Source organism: Sus scrofa, chromosome 14 (genome assembly GCF_054392235.1).
Source record: "Sus scrofa isolate SSC_HxYL_T2T_F1_AM1 chromosome 14, Sscrofa_HxYL_maternal_Yorkshire_Landrace_v2.0, whole genome shotgun sequence".
Taxonomy (NCBI): domain Eukaryota; kingdom Metazoa; phylum Chordata; class Mammalia; order Artiodactyla; family Suidae; genus Sus; species Sus scrofa.
The window spans coordinates 17,365,290-17,380,380 of NC_139396.1; positions in this window are offsets into that span (position 1 = coordinate 17,365,290).

A 15,091-nucleotide genomic window follows, 5' to 3' on the forward strand; every position below is an offset into this window, starting at 1 on the left:
ATGGATGCTGGTCAGATTCATTTCTACTGAGCCATGAGGGGAACTCCCAATCAAATACTTTTAAAAGGAAAAGTCCTAGGTCACCATGTATTTAATACTCTTTGCTAAATATTTGAATCTTAAATGTTCGTAGAATGGAACATGAGAATATATCCTCAAAGTAACTCTTTATATTAATTTGCAATCAATTCCCAAAAGCAGTATAGGCATCTCATATCAGAAAACTTCCAACCAGTAACAACCATTACATCTTCCCAAATGCAAGCTAGACTTGAAGAAGCAGAAGCCATACCACCACCAACAAACACCAAACAAACAGCATTAACATCAAATCATGATGAGAAGGGAGAATCTGATTTCTACAATGTCTCCTTACATTTTTTAACACAAAAGTTTTCAACAAAGAATTATGAGGTATGGAAATTAAAAAAGGAAATATGATTCATGTGGTGAGGCATTACAAGGACTTTTAGTCACTCTCTTATATGGCGTTTTTTGTTTTTTGTTTTTTTTTTCTGCATATGCAACTTTTGATAAATGCTCACAAAATATAGAAATAAAAAGGTAGATGTGGCTCATTCAAAGGAACATTAATAAATCTGAAGCAAATGAGCATAAAGAAACATAGGCTTCACAGTGGCTAGATGAACTTTTTCTTTTTCTTTTTTTCTTTTTTCTTTTTTTGTCTTTTTGCCTTTTCTAGGGCTGCTCCCATGGCATATGGAGATTCCCAGTCTAGGGGTCTAATCGGAGCTATAGCCACTGGCCTATTCCAGAGCCATAGCAATGCAGGATCCAAGCCACATCTGCAACCTACACCAGAGCTCACAGCAATGCTGGATCCTTAACCCCTGAGCAAAGCCAGGGATCAAACGCGTAACCTCATGGTTCCTAGTCAGATTTGTTAACAACTGAGCCACAACAGGAACTCCTAGATGAACATTTTAAACAACTGCCTTAGGTATTCTGAAATAGCAAAAGAAGAACACACATAATTAACAAAAGGAAGTCAGCAAGGTGGAAGGTGGTGAATGAATAAACGTAGAATATAGACAAAGACATAGAATTTATTTCAAAAAAGAAACAGAGGGTCTTGATCAGGAATGGATGTTGGACTTTATCAAATGCTTTTTCTGTGTCTATGGAGATGATCATATGATTTTTGACTTCTGTTAATGTGGTGTATGATGTTGATTGATTTGCATATGTTGAACCATCCTTGTGAACCTGGGATGAACCCTACCTGGTCATGGTGTATAATTTTTGGATATGTTGTTGGATTCAGCTGGCTAAGATTTTGTTGATAAATTTTGCATCTATATTCATCAATGATATTGGCCCGATAGTTTTCTTTTTTGGTGGTATCTCTGTCTGGTTTTGGAATTAGGGTGATGATGGCATCGTAGAATGGTGGGAGCATTCCTTCTTCTTCAACCTTTTGAAAGAGTTTAAGGAGGATGGGCACTAGATCCTCCTTATATGTTTGATAGTATTCGCCTGTGAAGCCAGATGGCCCTGGACTTTTATTTGTAGGGAGTGTTTTTATGACTTCTTCAATTTCATTTCTAGTGATTGGTCTGTTCAGTTGGTCTGTTTCTTCTTGATTCAGTTTTGGCAGGCTGTAAGAGTCTAGAAAATTGACCATTTCTTCCAGATTGTCAAATTTGTTGGCATAGAGTTGTTCATAGTATTTTCATATGGTTTTTTTGTATTACTGCAGTATCTGTTGTGATTTCTCCTTTTTCATTTTTAATAATATTTGAGTTCTTTCTCTCCTCTTTTTAGTGAGTCTGGCAAGGGGTGTGTCAATTTTGTTTACCTTTTCAAAGAACCAGCTCTTGGTTCTATTAATTTTCTCTATTGTTTTTTGAATTTCTACTTTATTGAATTCTTCTTTGATCTTTATAATTTCCTTCCTTCTGCTAACTTTGGGACTTTTTTGTTCTTTTTCTAATTTGCTTAGATGGAAGGTTAAGCTGTCAATTTGGGATCTTCTTTTTTGGGAAAGGCCTGTATCACTATAAATTTCCCTCTGAGCACTGCTTTTGCGGCATCCCATAGATTTTGAGAGGTTGTGTCTTCATTATCATTTGTCTCAAGGTATTTTTAATTTCCTTCTTGATTTCCTCATTGCCCCACTGGTTTTTTAGTAGCATGTTGTTTAGTCTCCATGTAGTAGGTTTTTTCTCATTTCTTTTCCTGTGGTTGATTTCTAGTTTCATGGCATTGTGGTCAGAGAAGATACTTGAGATAATTTCTATGCTCCTAAATTTATTGAGGTTAGCTTTGTGTCCCAATATGTGGTCAATTCTTGAGAAGGCTCCATGTGTTGTTGACAAGAATGTGTATTCTGATTCTTTTGGATGTAGTGTCCTGAAGATATCAATTAAATCTAACTTCTATTGTTTCCTTCAGGATCTCTGTTGCTTTATTGGTTTTCTGTCTAGAGGATCTGTCCATTGGTGGGTATCAAGGGAGCATTCCTGAACATAATCAAAGCCACTTATGATAAACCCACAGCAAATATAATACTCAATGGGGAAAAACTGAAAGCCTTCTCACTCAAATCAGGAACAAGACAGGGATTCCTACTCTCACCACTGCTCTTCAACATAGTTTTGGTGTCCTGGCCACAGCAATTAGACAAACAAAAGAAATAAAAGGCATCCATATAGGAAGAGAAGAGATCAAACTGTCACTGTATGCGGATGACATGATACTTTACATAGAAAACCTTAAGGACTCAACCCAAAAACTACTGGAACAGATTAATAGATTCAGCAAAGTAGCAGGATATAAGATTAACATTCAGAAGTCAGTCGCATTTTTGTATACCAGCAATGAAATATTAGAAAAAGAATACAAAAATACGATACCTTTTAAAATTGTACCTCACAAAATCAAATACCTCGGAATACACCTGACCAAAGAGGTAAATGACCTATATGCCAAGAAGTATAAAACTTTAATCAAAGAAATCAAAGAAGATGTAAAGAAATGGAAAGATATTCCATGTTCCTGGATTGGAAAAATCAATATTGTAAAAATGGCCATACTACCCAAAGCAATCTACAGATTCAATGCAATCCCTATCAAATGACCCAGGACATTTTTCACAGAACTAGAACAAACAATCCAAACATTTATATGGAACCACAAAAGACCCAGAATCGCCAAAGCAATCCTGAGAAACAAAAACCGAGCAGGGGGCATAACTTTCCCAGACTTCAAGAAATATTACAAAGTCACAGTCATCAAAACAGTGTGGTGCTGATATCAAAACAGACAGACAGACCAATGGAACAGAAGAGAGAACCCGGAAATAAACCCTGACACCTATGGTCAATTAATCTTTGACAAGGGAGGCAAGAACATAAAGTGGGAACAAGAAAGTCTATTCAGCAATCATTGCTGGGAAACCTGGACAGCTGCATGCAAAGAAATGAAACTAGAACACACCCTCACACCATGCACAAAGATAAACTCAAGGTGGCTGAAAGACTTAAATATACGACAGGACACCATCAAACTCCTAGAAGAAAACATAGGCAAAACACTCTCTGACATCAACAGCATGAATATTTTCTCAGGGCAGTCTCCCAAAGCAATACAAATTAGAGCAAAAATAAACCCATGGGACCTCATCAAACTGAAAAGCTTTTGCACAGCAAAGGAAACCCAAAAGAAAACAGAAGGACAACTTTCAGAATGGGAGAAAACAGTTTCCAATGATGCAACCGACAAGGGCTTAATCTCTAGAATATATAAGCAACTTATACAACTCAACAGCAAAAAAACCAATCAACCAATGGAAATATGGGCAAAAGGCATAAATAGACTGTTCTCCAAGGAAGATACAAATGACCAGCCAACACATGATAAAATGATCAACATCGCTGATTATAAGAGAAATGCAAATCAAAACTACCATGAGATACCACCTCACACCCGTCAGAATGGCCATCATACATAAGTCCACAAATAACAAGTGCTGGAGGGGCTGTGGAGAAAAGGGAACCCTCCCGCCCTGTTGGTGGGAATGGAAACTGGTACAGCCACTATGGAGAACAGTTTGGAGATACCTTAGAAATCTATACATAGAACTTCCATATGACCCCACAATCCCACTCTTGGGCATATAATCGGACAAAACTCTACTTAAAAGACACATGCACCCGCATGCTCATTGCAGCACTATTCACAATAGTCAGGACATGGAAACAACCCACATGTTCATCAACAGATGATTGGATTTGGAAGAGGTGGTATATATACACAATAGAATACTACTCAGCCATAAAAAAGAATGACATAATGCCATTTGCAGCAACATGGATGGAACTCGAGACTCATACTGAGTGAAATGAGCCAGAAAGACAAAGACAAATACCATATGGTATCACGTATAACTGGAATCTAATATCCAGCACAAATGAACATCTCCACAGAAAAGAGAATCATGGACTTGGAGAATAGACTTGTGGGGCTGCTTGATGCGAGAGGGAGGGAGTGGGAGGGATCGGGAGCTTGGGGTTATCAGATACAACTTAGAACAGATTTACAAGCAGATCCTTCTGAGTAGCATTGGAGAACTTTGTCTAGATACTCATATTGCAACAGAACCAAGGGTGGCAAAAAATTGTATACATGTAAGAGTAACTTGATCCCCGTGCTGTACAGTGGAAGAAAAAATTTTTTTAAATTTAATTAATTTAAAAAAAGAAAGAAAAATGGGAGAGGGAAAGGGAAAGGGCCAACAAAGTGTCTTTTCCCTCTACCTGGTCAGGGCCCTCTGGCCAGTTCTCCATGTCAGGAGGAGCCCAGAAATTAAATGGCCCCAGTTGCGGCTGATGGGTCTGCTCCACTGGTGGGTGAGTTGGCCCTCCAGTGCCCTGAGTGGTTACTATCTGTGGCTGAGGGTTAGCCAAAGAAATGTGGGCTGTCTCTAAAACCCTGAGGAAGGACTGTCCAGGTTAACTGAGGGTCTGAAAGAATATTGTGGTCAGTCCATGTGAATGGAAATAATTCCTGGCATGAAGGGTGTAGAGGAAGGGTAAAAAGGGCATCTTTTAGGTCAAGAACTGAGAAATGAGGAGTGTTAGGAGATATACGAGACAGAAGAGTATAGGGACTTGGGACCACTGTGTTAATGGGAAGGAGTACCAGATTGATGAGGCCAAGATCCTGAACTAATCGGAAGAATCTGTCTAGTTTTTTTACAGGAAGGATAGGAATATTGAACAGAAAGTGAGTAGGTTTGAGGACGTTGGCCTTGAGGAGAAGCTGAATTATAGGCTTTAATTCTTTCTGTGCTTCTAGGCTAATAGGATATTGAGATTGGATAGGAAATTTAGGAAGATCATTTAGTCTTATGAGAATTGGAGAATGATGTCTAGCAATGGAGGGTATATGGGTGTCCCAAACAATGAGATTGACATCAGAGGGGAGGTGGGAATGACTGGGGGAGTGGGCCCCAAATCTGACTGGCCCAGATATAGGAAGTTTGTGTTTGGTTGTATAGGAAATTCAATGTATCCCTGGAACTTAGTTAAAATATTCATCCCTATTATAAGCATAGCCCATGTGGGAATACCTAGGAATTAGGTGGCAGAAAGTGGTGTTTACAAGTGTGCAAAGTAAAGGTCCAGTCTGTTGGGGTGTAGTGGGCAACCACTTTACCCCCATGATAGAAGTAGGGGAGGTGTAGGTAAGACCCTGTAAAATAGGTACTACCGAGTATAATGCCCCCAAGTCCAATAAGAACAAAATAATCTTATCTGCTCCTGCCAGAGCTCCCTGAGGCTCCAGAGTGGTGGTAGGAAGCTGGGGCCTGGTGGCCTCAGGCCCCACCCATCCTTCATGGCCAGGCCCAACAGGTGGTTCATGTTGATGGTCTCCAAGGTAGGTTTTGTGGAGGAGATGGTGGGCTGTGCTGGCTTCCCACAGTCCACTTTCCAATGTCCATTCTGACTGAATTTTGGAGAAGGGCCTGGCAGGGTTTGGGGTTATGGCATTTATTTGCCCAATGCCCCTCTAAGCCACCTTTGAAATAGGCCCTGGGAGGGGAGGTTGTTCTGTAAGTTTGTATGCCTCAGGGGGTCCATGGTTTGTTTTTGAGGATTTCCCTATATGGCAGAAGCAAGAAGCTGATATTCAGTCATGGACTTCTTTAGTTTAGGGGCCTTATGTTCTTCCTATGCATTATTAAAGACCATTAAAGGCAGCTTTAATGAGATCCCTTGGTGGGAACAAATGACCGTCCTCTAGTTTCCACATATTTTTTTAATATCTTGTGCTGATTGGGAGATGAAATGCATATGCAAATGAATTTATCTCTCTTGACTTCCTAGATTTAGGGTAGGATACTTAGGGTAGTATATTATAAGCCTTGACATAAAAATGGCTGGATTTTCTTGGGGTTCCTGCATTATTTCTCTAATTTTATCCTAAGTAACTATTTTTAATGAGGACTTCATTCTTTCTATTAGGCAAGAGATAAGGTGGCCTCTCGAGCCTCTGTCCTGGGAGTCTATCTGATAGTTCCAATTAGGATCCACACAAGGGATAGCTAGAGTTCCAACAGGACTGTTAGCAGGATCTTGGTATGTAAGGTGTCTGCATGGGCTTCGGCTGCCAGACAAATTCATTCCCTTTCTTCAGGGGACAGAAAACAGCTAAGGATAACACAAATGTCTTTCCAAGTGAAGTCATAGGAGTGAATAAGATACTGGAGCTCTTTTGTGTAGGTAGTTGAGTCTGAGGTGAAGGAACCTAAACATTTTCCCTATTTGGGATAAGTCTCCCAAAGACAAAGGCACATGAACCCTAACTCTTCCTTCAACTCTAGCAACCTCTCTTAAAGGAAGGTTTGGGGCCTCAGGGGGGATTGCTGATCGAGATCTTGTCAAGGGGGTCATAAAAGGGGTTGTTGTTAAGGGAGGGGGCTGCATGTTGGGAGTGGGAATTAGGATTCTTGGGGCATGGAAGAAGAGGAGGAAGAACAATGGTGGGAGGGAGAGAAGAAGGTGTAGGGGCTGTAGTACCTGGGTGCACGGAATTGGTGGGAGGGGGAGGAGGAGGCTTATGGTTGTGCAGGATTGAAGGAGGTGCTGAGGCATCACTAGGATTAAAGTCAGAGTTTGAAGAAACATAAGGGGGAGGCTGTTTAGTTTTTGCCTGCAGGTGAGGTGAAATGGGAGGAGGGCATTCATTTAACAGAAGAACCTGATATGAGCTACAGTCAGAGCAAAGAGAGGGTTGAGATCTTAAAGAGATAAAAGCTTGGAATTCCTGTCTTGGCTCAGAAGGAACAAATCTGACTAGGATCCATGTGGACACAGGTTTGAACACTGGTCTTCCTCAGAAGCTTAAGGATCTGGCATTGCTATGACCTGTGTTGTAGGTTGCAGACATGGCTCAGATCTGGCATTGCTGTGGCTATGGCCCAACTGCCACACCTCCAGTTCAACCCGTAGCCTGGGAACCTCCACGTGCCATGAGCACAGCCCTAAAAAGACACACACACACACACACACACATAAAATAGATAAAAGCTTTAATGTAGGGAACATCTGACCATTTCCCATTGTGCTGGAAAAAAAATTCTCAAGATCTCCTGGGATTTTGAAATTGAATGGACCAGTCTCAGGCCGTTGGCTCCCATTATCTAATTTATGTTTGGGCCAAGCCACGTGACAGAAGGAAATGAGACACTTGTGCTTAACATCTGGTGGAGTCTCAGAGATGAAAGATTGTCCAAAATCACCCTAAAGCTGTATCTAGTGGAGGTTGACAGGAGAAGGCCCCCGTGGTGTTAATTCAGGAATAGAGGAGTCTAAAAACCCACACAGGTGCTCAGAGAGGTATCCCCCTGAGAGGGCCTAAGATCTAAACGAGATAGACCACCTAGATGGTCAGAGGGCTTCTCCCTGTGAAGTCTATGATCTGAACGATGATTGTGCCTGATCAGGAAATGTCTTTGCTGAGAAGGGGGAGTACCTGTTCCCTGCGACCACATGGAAACCCAGCTGACTCAACATCCAGATTTTAAAGAGGAAATAAAAAATGGCAAGGAGGGGAGTTTCCATCATGACTCAGCAGCTAACAAATCTCACTAGCATCCAGGAGGGCACAGGTTTGAACCCTGAACTTGTTCAGTGAGTTAAGGATCTGGCATTGCCATGAGCTGTGGTGTAGGTTGCAGATGTGGCTTAGATCCTGTGTTGCTATGGCTGTGGTGTAGGCCAGCAGCTAAAGCTGCATTAGACCCCTAGCCTGGGAACCTCCTACATGCCATGGGTGTCACCCTAAAAAGCAAAAAAGAAAAAGTAAAAGAAAATTGGCAATGACATCAGACCAGGTTTGGGGAGAGAGTGGTGGAGGAGAAATCCAGTATTTACTCAACTTCCAATGGCCTTGAAGTGGAGGCCAGTGTGGGGTGCCATGTGATGGGAATCATCAGAAGGCACTTGAGATCCCAGTGCTCAACAGTCACAAGGAAGAGGACACTTCCACTCATCTGAGCAGTAGTAACTGGGAGAGAGGGCCAGAGAAATCAGAGGTCACCGTGGAGTAGCCCTGGACTAAATCTTCCATTGTCCCAATAGTCTCACTCTGTTCACTGAAAGACTCAGGCTTAGGAGATGGAAAGCAGGGAAAGAGTTTAGAAACAGAGGAGGCATCCACTCTTTCAGACTAGAGCTATTTGCCCCTAGAACCTACAGGGACCTGCAGAACACCCCAGAGTGTAGCCCTGGCTGGTGTTTCAGCTATCCCTCCAAGTCTTGGAGCATTTGTGGAAGCCTGGACATTGGAAAGGGGTGGGTGTGTATCCCTCCAGGGTTTGGCACCAAAATGTTAGAGAACTGGAGAAAGACAGTTGACCAGAGCAGTGACATATCAGGCAAGATTTATGAACCAGCAGAGAGGTTGGGAGCACTGAGCAAAAGGAACACAGGACACCTCAGCCTTGGGAAAGAATCAGGATTTATAGGCAGGGGATCATGTGCTAAGTCCTATACGTTTGGGACAGCAGTTAAGATCCTGGTATAAAACTTAACATTCTCCTTGGGGCAGTCTTTGTCCTTGGGAAGTCAGCCACTTCATGGGCTTTGTTGTGCTGCCAGTGGAGGTCCAATAAAGTGGAGACTGCAGGTCTGGGTCTGAGAGTGTCAATGAGTCATGGGACTTACCATTTCTTAGGCCTTCATTATGTATATATAATTATTTTTTCCCATTATTCTGTCAATTTTCTACTGTTTAGGCCTTCATTTTAGTTTATGACTAAGAGGTTTCATGTGGCCATTAATACTTATGTGTTTATCAGATGATAAATTGTGAATTTTGTTCAGAAAGCCTAGGCTGTTTTGAAGTAAGTCAAGAGCCAGGACAGAAGCAGAGCGGGTTTAGGATAAAGAAGTGAAAAAAAAAAAAAACTATGCTGATGAATAAAAACGTGAAAGGGAAGATCAAGTCAAAACTCATGCTATGACTTTGAAAACCAATTTATACATTGATCAAAGAGGCATACACCAACTATCCTGCCACGTGTAATGTGGAAGAAACTTCTGGTTCTTGCCTACCTGCCAGAGGCCAACACGGAGTGTCACCCCAAACCCAACCAGGCCCACCTTCCCTCAGCCCCTACCCCACTGCAGAATGACTTGAGTCCCCCCTTCGAAGCTTGAGACTCAAACTTGGCCTCCTTCACTTGAATCCTGAGCATCTACTGAAGCAGGTCACTCTCTGGGTGCTGGTCTTGACTTTTTGCTTTGAGGCTACCAGGCAGCAGTGGTCTAGGCCCAAGCCTGTGTGAATGGTTTCACAAGGAGGTAAGCCAATAGACTTGGGATGGGTTCCCAAAGACCCTGCCATCCCTTAAATCCCTGGGGTTCACATGTGATACTTCACTGTGGACACATAGTTGGACGGAAGGACAGGAAGGAGAGAGAACTGCACCCCAGGGACCCCTCACACTGGGGGGCCTAGAGGGGCCTGTAGAAACCTCAGCCTACCCGTGGTAGGACAGATGCTTGGAGGTGGAAAAAGAGGACATTCTCTGGGTTTGGAGGAAGGATTGCTTCAGGAAGGTTGGCTTTTTCTAGAAGGGAGACAAGGCACTTTGAAATGTGTGTGTAGGGAATGTGGCTTGATATCTGCTCTTGGCAGAGGGAGGGTCATGGGGAAAGCCTAGCCCTGTCCTGTGTTCCTTAGGCATCTGAAGCTTGCCTCATTAGATCTTTCTAAGGGATGTGAATGGGTGAATACTGTATCTAATGGGAGCATGGGGTGAGATGGTCAGTCAGAAAACTATTCAATGGGGTGGGTGACTGTGGCCACATGTGCATTGAAGTGGTCCTCTCTAAGCTGGGCCCAAAGTTACTCTGCCACAACCCAGGCCTCTTCCACTCCTTCCAGCCCAGAGCTCACTCCTCAGGTCAGGGAACTGTTGCCTTGGATTCCACAAGGGAGGGGCAACCATGGGACTTCAACCAAGCTAAGACTCCTGTTTCTGAGTTGTTCTGTATTTTTTTCCCTTTCGTGGAAACACATTTCTTCAGACCTACTTCATCCTGTCTGGTATCTCACAGCAGATGCTCAGGCCTGACTTTGAGATGAAGAGTATGTTCCTATTTCCTGTCACCATTTCATGGACAGGGATCACATGTATGGAGGGGGGGTGGTTGCGATGGAATGTCTATGAAGGCTGATTCCTTGTTAAAGAGGGGACGTGTTGTAGCCCAGAAGAGGAAGACGATCTTCTGTGCTACTATGAAACCTCCTTTTCCCCTGTTGAGATTAATTAGGTGCATGGTGGTGGGTACCTCCCTCTGCTGAACAGACAGCTTTACCACAATGGCACCTGACTCATGCCTGCTTCTCAGTTTGTCTTCACCTTCCATTGTTGGGATCTGGAAGGGGACCTCAGGCAGCCTGTACTCCCACGATCTATGCAACACGACACTCCCTCAGCCTGTGCTAATCCTCTGCAGCCAATAGTGGCTGTGAAATGACAGAATCCAGGGGATACATGCTTAATTCTTAGACTCCTCTCCTAGGAACACAACTGCATGATGGCAGTGACTCAGGGTCCTGGGGATGGGGTGGTGGAAACTCTCCCCTGTTCAAAGTCCAATATGGGTGGTTCTGTGAGACAGGTGCACGATGGGCAGGTGCGTTATGCGATTGTATCAAGGTTCTGTGTGTAGAGTGACTTTCTCAGCCTTTCAGTTTTGTTAGGAGGGGTCATGAAAGAAAGGAAGAGCAGATTTATATTGGCAAGTGCAAAGGAACTGCTTATCAGAAGGTGTGGCCCTAAGACTTTATACACTGCCTGTCCAAAAATGGACTTACAGTGAGTGGATACTGGCTTGGAGAGGGTCCCTATATGCTAATGACCTTGCTGAGGAGCATTGTTCAGAGTAGATGTGCTCCAAGCTCCAGGACTTGGGGACAGTCTGTGAGGGCTGAGTGTTGGAGTTCCTTAGTGAGGCTCTCTGAGTGAGTGCTGCTGAGCCTAACCTCTTCTCAGCAGACAGGAGGCAGGGAACTTGGTGCATGGGAACAAATTCACCAGTGGAATAATTCTCAACTGGAGACGAGAACATGAAAACCCCTCCAAGACTGCACAGTTTCCCCTGTTCAAATGCCCTTGCCTGTTGAGATGTACAGTCTGATTCACCAGGAAACTCCCTTCCCAGTTGCCCATTCTCCTCCATTCACCACTTTCCTTTGTCTCAAGAGCATCTCCACAGCATGCTCAGCACAGCAGCCATCATTAAGCCTCATGCCTCCCTGTCCCATTTCATAGCACTCCACTTTCCTCCATCCACTCCTGGCCCCCCATTGAAGCCACCCTTGGAGCTGCACCTGCCACCACCCATGAACCCATTACTCCCACCTGGAAGCACCTTATTCCTGCCAGCCTTCACCAGGACATCTCTGGTGGCTAATACTGACCATGGCCTTAGTGCCCCAGCGCCCCAGCGGTTTGCAAAATCACTGTCTAAGTCAGATCAGAAGGAAAGCCAGCATTGCCCCACCAGACTCAGATCTTTGGCCTTACCCAGGTACCCCCAAAGGGAGCTCCTGGGGCCCTCAGTGGGAGGGCTTGTTGCTTGTCCTGTAACCCTATTCCTAGCAACCCCTGCACTGGAGAGTGTTGTGGCCACACTGGCTGTTGCAGTAGCTCAGGCTTGCAAGGGAGAGTGGGTCACAGGCCTTCCTCCTCAAGTTGCACAATCAGCTGCCCAGCTGGCCCCAGTCTGCCCCCAGTGAGCTCTGGCCCATGGTCACATGGTGCATCCAGGGCAGACAAGCTATCCTCCGCCAAGAATGGGGTCCTTCACGATGACTCTTTGAACAGCAAGAGCTGAGAACTCCCAAGGCTGGCAGTGCCTAAAATCTCTGGCCCAGAAGCACCTGCCCCAGAGCCCTAATGCAGAACTTTTCTCTTGCTTCCTCATTTGAGTGCATTCTGGAGAGCTCATGAGCTCACCTGGAGCCTTCACTAAAGAGGAACTGGCCATGGACTCACTGGCTAGCTTTCTAGGAATCCTTCAGCCTAGACAGAAGGAAGGTTGAGGGTGATGTCCATGCCATGAAGAGGTATGTTGTCACTCACATGTGTCACATGTCCAGTTCATGACATCCTTTCAGTGTCTTCTCTCAGCTGGCCCCACCCTGTGGGTCCAGCCACATTACCTTCTGTGTTTCCATGGTAACATTTACCACAGACTAGCAGTCAGAGAGGGTCCTTCTGTAATGTCAGGAGCCAAGAGGTGAATGGCACCATCTTCTGTGCTGCTGCATCCTTTCAACAAGAAGTTGGGTGTATGGTGGCCAGGGACTGTCACTTCAGAGGAGGCATAGGACAGGCAGGCTCAGGAGAGAGTTTTATGCATATGTGGTCCTTGTTGTTCTGGAGACTTCCAGTTACAACAAGGAGGTGGTAGTGCTCTCTTAAGACAAGGTTCTTTCCTACTAGAGCTGTGAGCCTGGAAGGAATCTCCCTCCTAGACTTAAGGTCCTTCATAAAAGGGGCACAATGACACCTAGTTGAGAGGACCAGGCAGAAGAGTCCTTGGGCTTATCTGACCTGTTAGCAGCTATCCTGGCACATGCCCTCCCTCATTGATGATGCTGAATTTTATATGAAACTGCAGCCCTGGAGAGGAAAGAGTTCCCCAAGGCACAGCATTCCAGCTATGGCCTGGGAGTGGATGCTCATCCTCTGGGGAGTGTGAGGTGGTGGCAACAGCAACCAGGAAGGCCTGTCTTGCTCTACAGACACCCACCCCTCACACTACTGACCCTCAGTCAGGCTGTGGTGGGGAACATGGAGGAGAAGGAATGGAGGTACTCAGGCAGCTGGAGGTGGGGCTGTAAGAGGAGACTGACCCTGAGGGCTTGCAGTCCAGTGCTTCACTCTCTGGCACACTGAAACCAACCATGACGTTGGAGAAAGGACAGTGTTGGGCCATGCAGGAATGGCAGCACACAAGCAGCTTTGACAGTATGAACTTATATGAGATGGTGGCAAAGTGAGTTAGCATCCTGGGCTGTGGGGTACATGGTGGACGAGGGGGTGGGTGAGGGCCAGACCGCAGGGCAGGATATGACTGTAATGGTGACCAGCAGAGAGAACAGAGGAGGCTGGCACCCAACACATACTGTTCCCTGCATCCCAGAGGCCTTATTCCCCTCACCTGGAGACCTTGGCTATTCTGTCCTTCTTCCACCAGGAGCACTGCCCCCACATGAGGCTGACCTGTCCCTGTCCTGACATAAGGCCTCAGGATGGTCTTGGGAACCCTAGGAGCCCAGGAAGAGTCCACTCTGGGCACAGGGACTGTGCAGGGAAATGCACTCCACCCCAAGCTGTGTGCTGGGTGGCCAGTGATCACTGATCTAACACTTGGAACCCCTCTCCTCATCAGCAGTGGACTGGCCTTCCCTGGGTTTTCTGCATGGGAATCCCCTAGTTTCAAAACCAAAACCAAAAAATAGGCACCTCTCAGAGGAAAGTGAGGCCGGTCTGCTAAGTTTAGCATCCCATCTCCAGCCTCTCCTGAGCCCTGTGTCAGGTGTGTGTTCCAGAACTCTCACTTCCAGACCCAGGACCTAGATTTGGGCAAGGCTACTGTGGGGACACCTGCCTGACAAGGCTGCTGGCCATCACCATTCCTGAGGGACACACAAGGATGGGGGGGGCATGAGCAGGGGCCCCCATGGGCCACCATATGTCCAGTAGTCCTGGTTCAATTAAGCAACATGGGTCTCTGCTGGGCCATGCCCTCCAGGGCTGGTAAAGCAGGAGGTGGCCCAGATCATGTACTTGCCCTAGAGTGGCTCCCTGCTGGAATAGCACCTCACAGGCCCTGACAGCCCCAAGGACACCCTCTCCTCATCCCCTCAGTCCTGCTGCCCTCAGTGGGCTCCAGAGCCCAGGCCTTTTTCTCACTGAGGCCTGACCCTCAACACCCCCAAGGTTCATGGAATTTGAAGTGGAGGATGACTTCCAGATTCAGAACTTGCAGTGGATGAAGGGGGAACAGGGTCTGCTTACTCCAGCTCTAGTGAGTCCAGCTCCTCAGGGACTTCAGCCCCCAAAGTGGGGCCTTGGTCAGTTACCCACCTGCCCAATGGAGGTAAAGACAAAGTTAATAGGGGCCTAGGGGTAGAGGCAAGATGGCACAAGGGGAAGAGGACATGCTCACCCTCTCCCACAAACACATCAAAAAAAAAAAATCTCCATCTAAAAGGATTCACACAGGACATCAACTGAATGCTGGCAGAAAATCTTAAACCTCCAAAAAGGGCAAGAAACTCCTGACATAACCAGGTAGAACAAAAGAAAAAAAGAGAGAGAAAAGGAATCAGGACAGGACTCGCTTTCCTGAGAGGGAGCTGTGAAGGAGAAAGGGAACCCACACCCTGAGAAGCAACCTAACAAACAGAAAGATCAGCTGAGTCAGAGGGATCTCCAACATACTGAAGAAAGCACAGCAGCAGGCCTGAGAACTGAAAAGCAGAGTGAGAGAAGCACAGATCATCTGAACTGCTGGCACAGACACCACAGCCTGAGATTCAC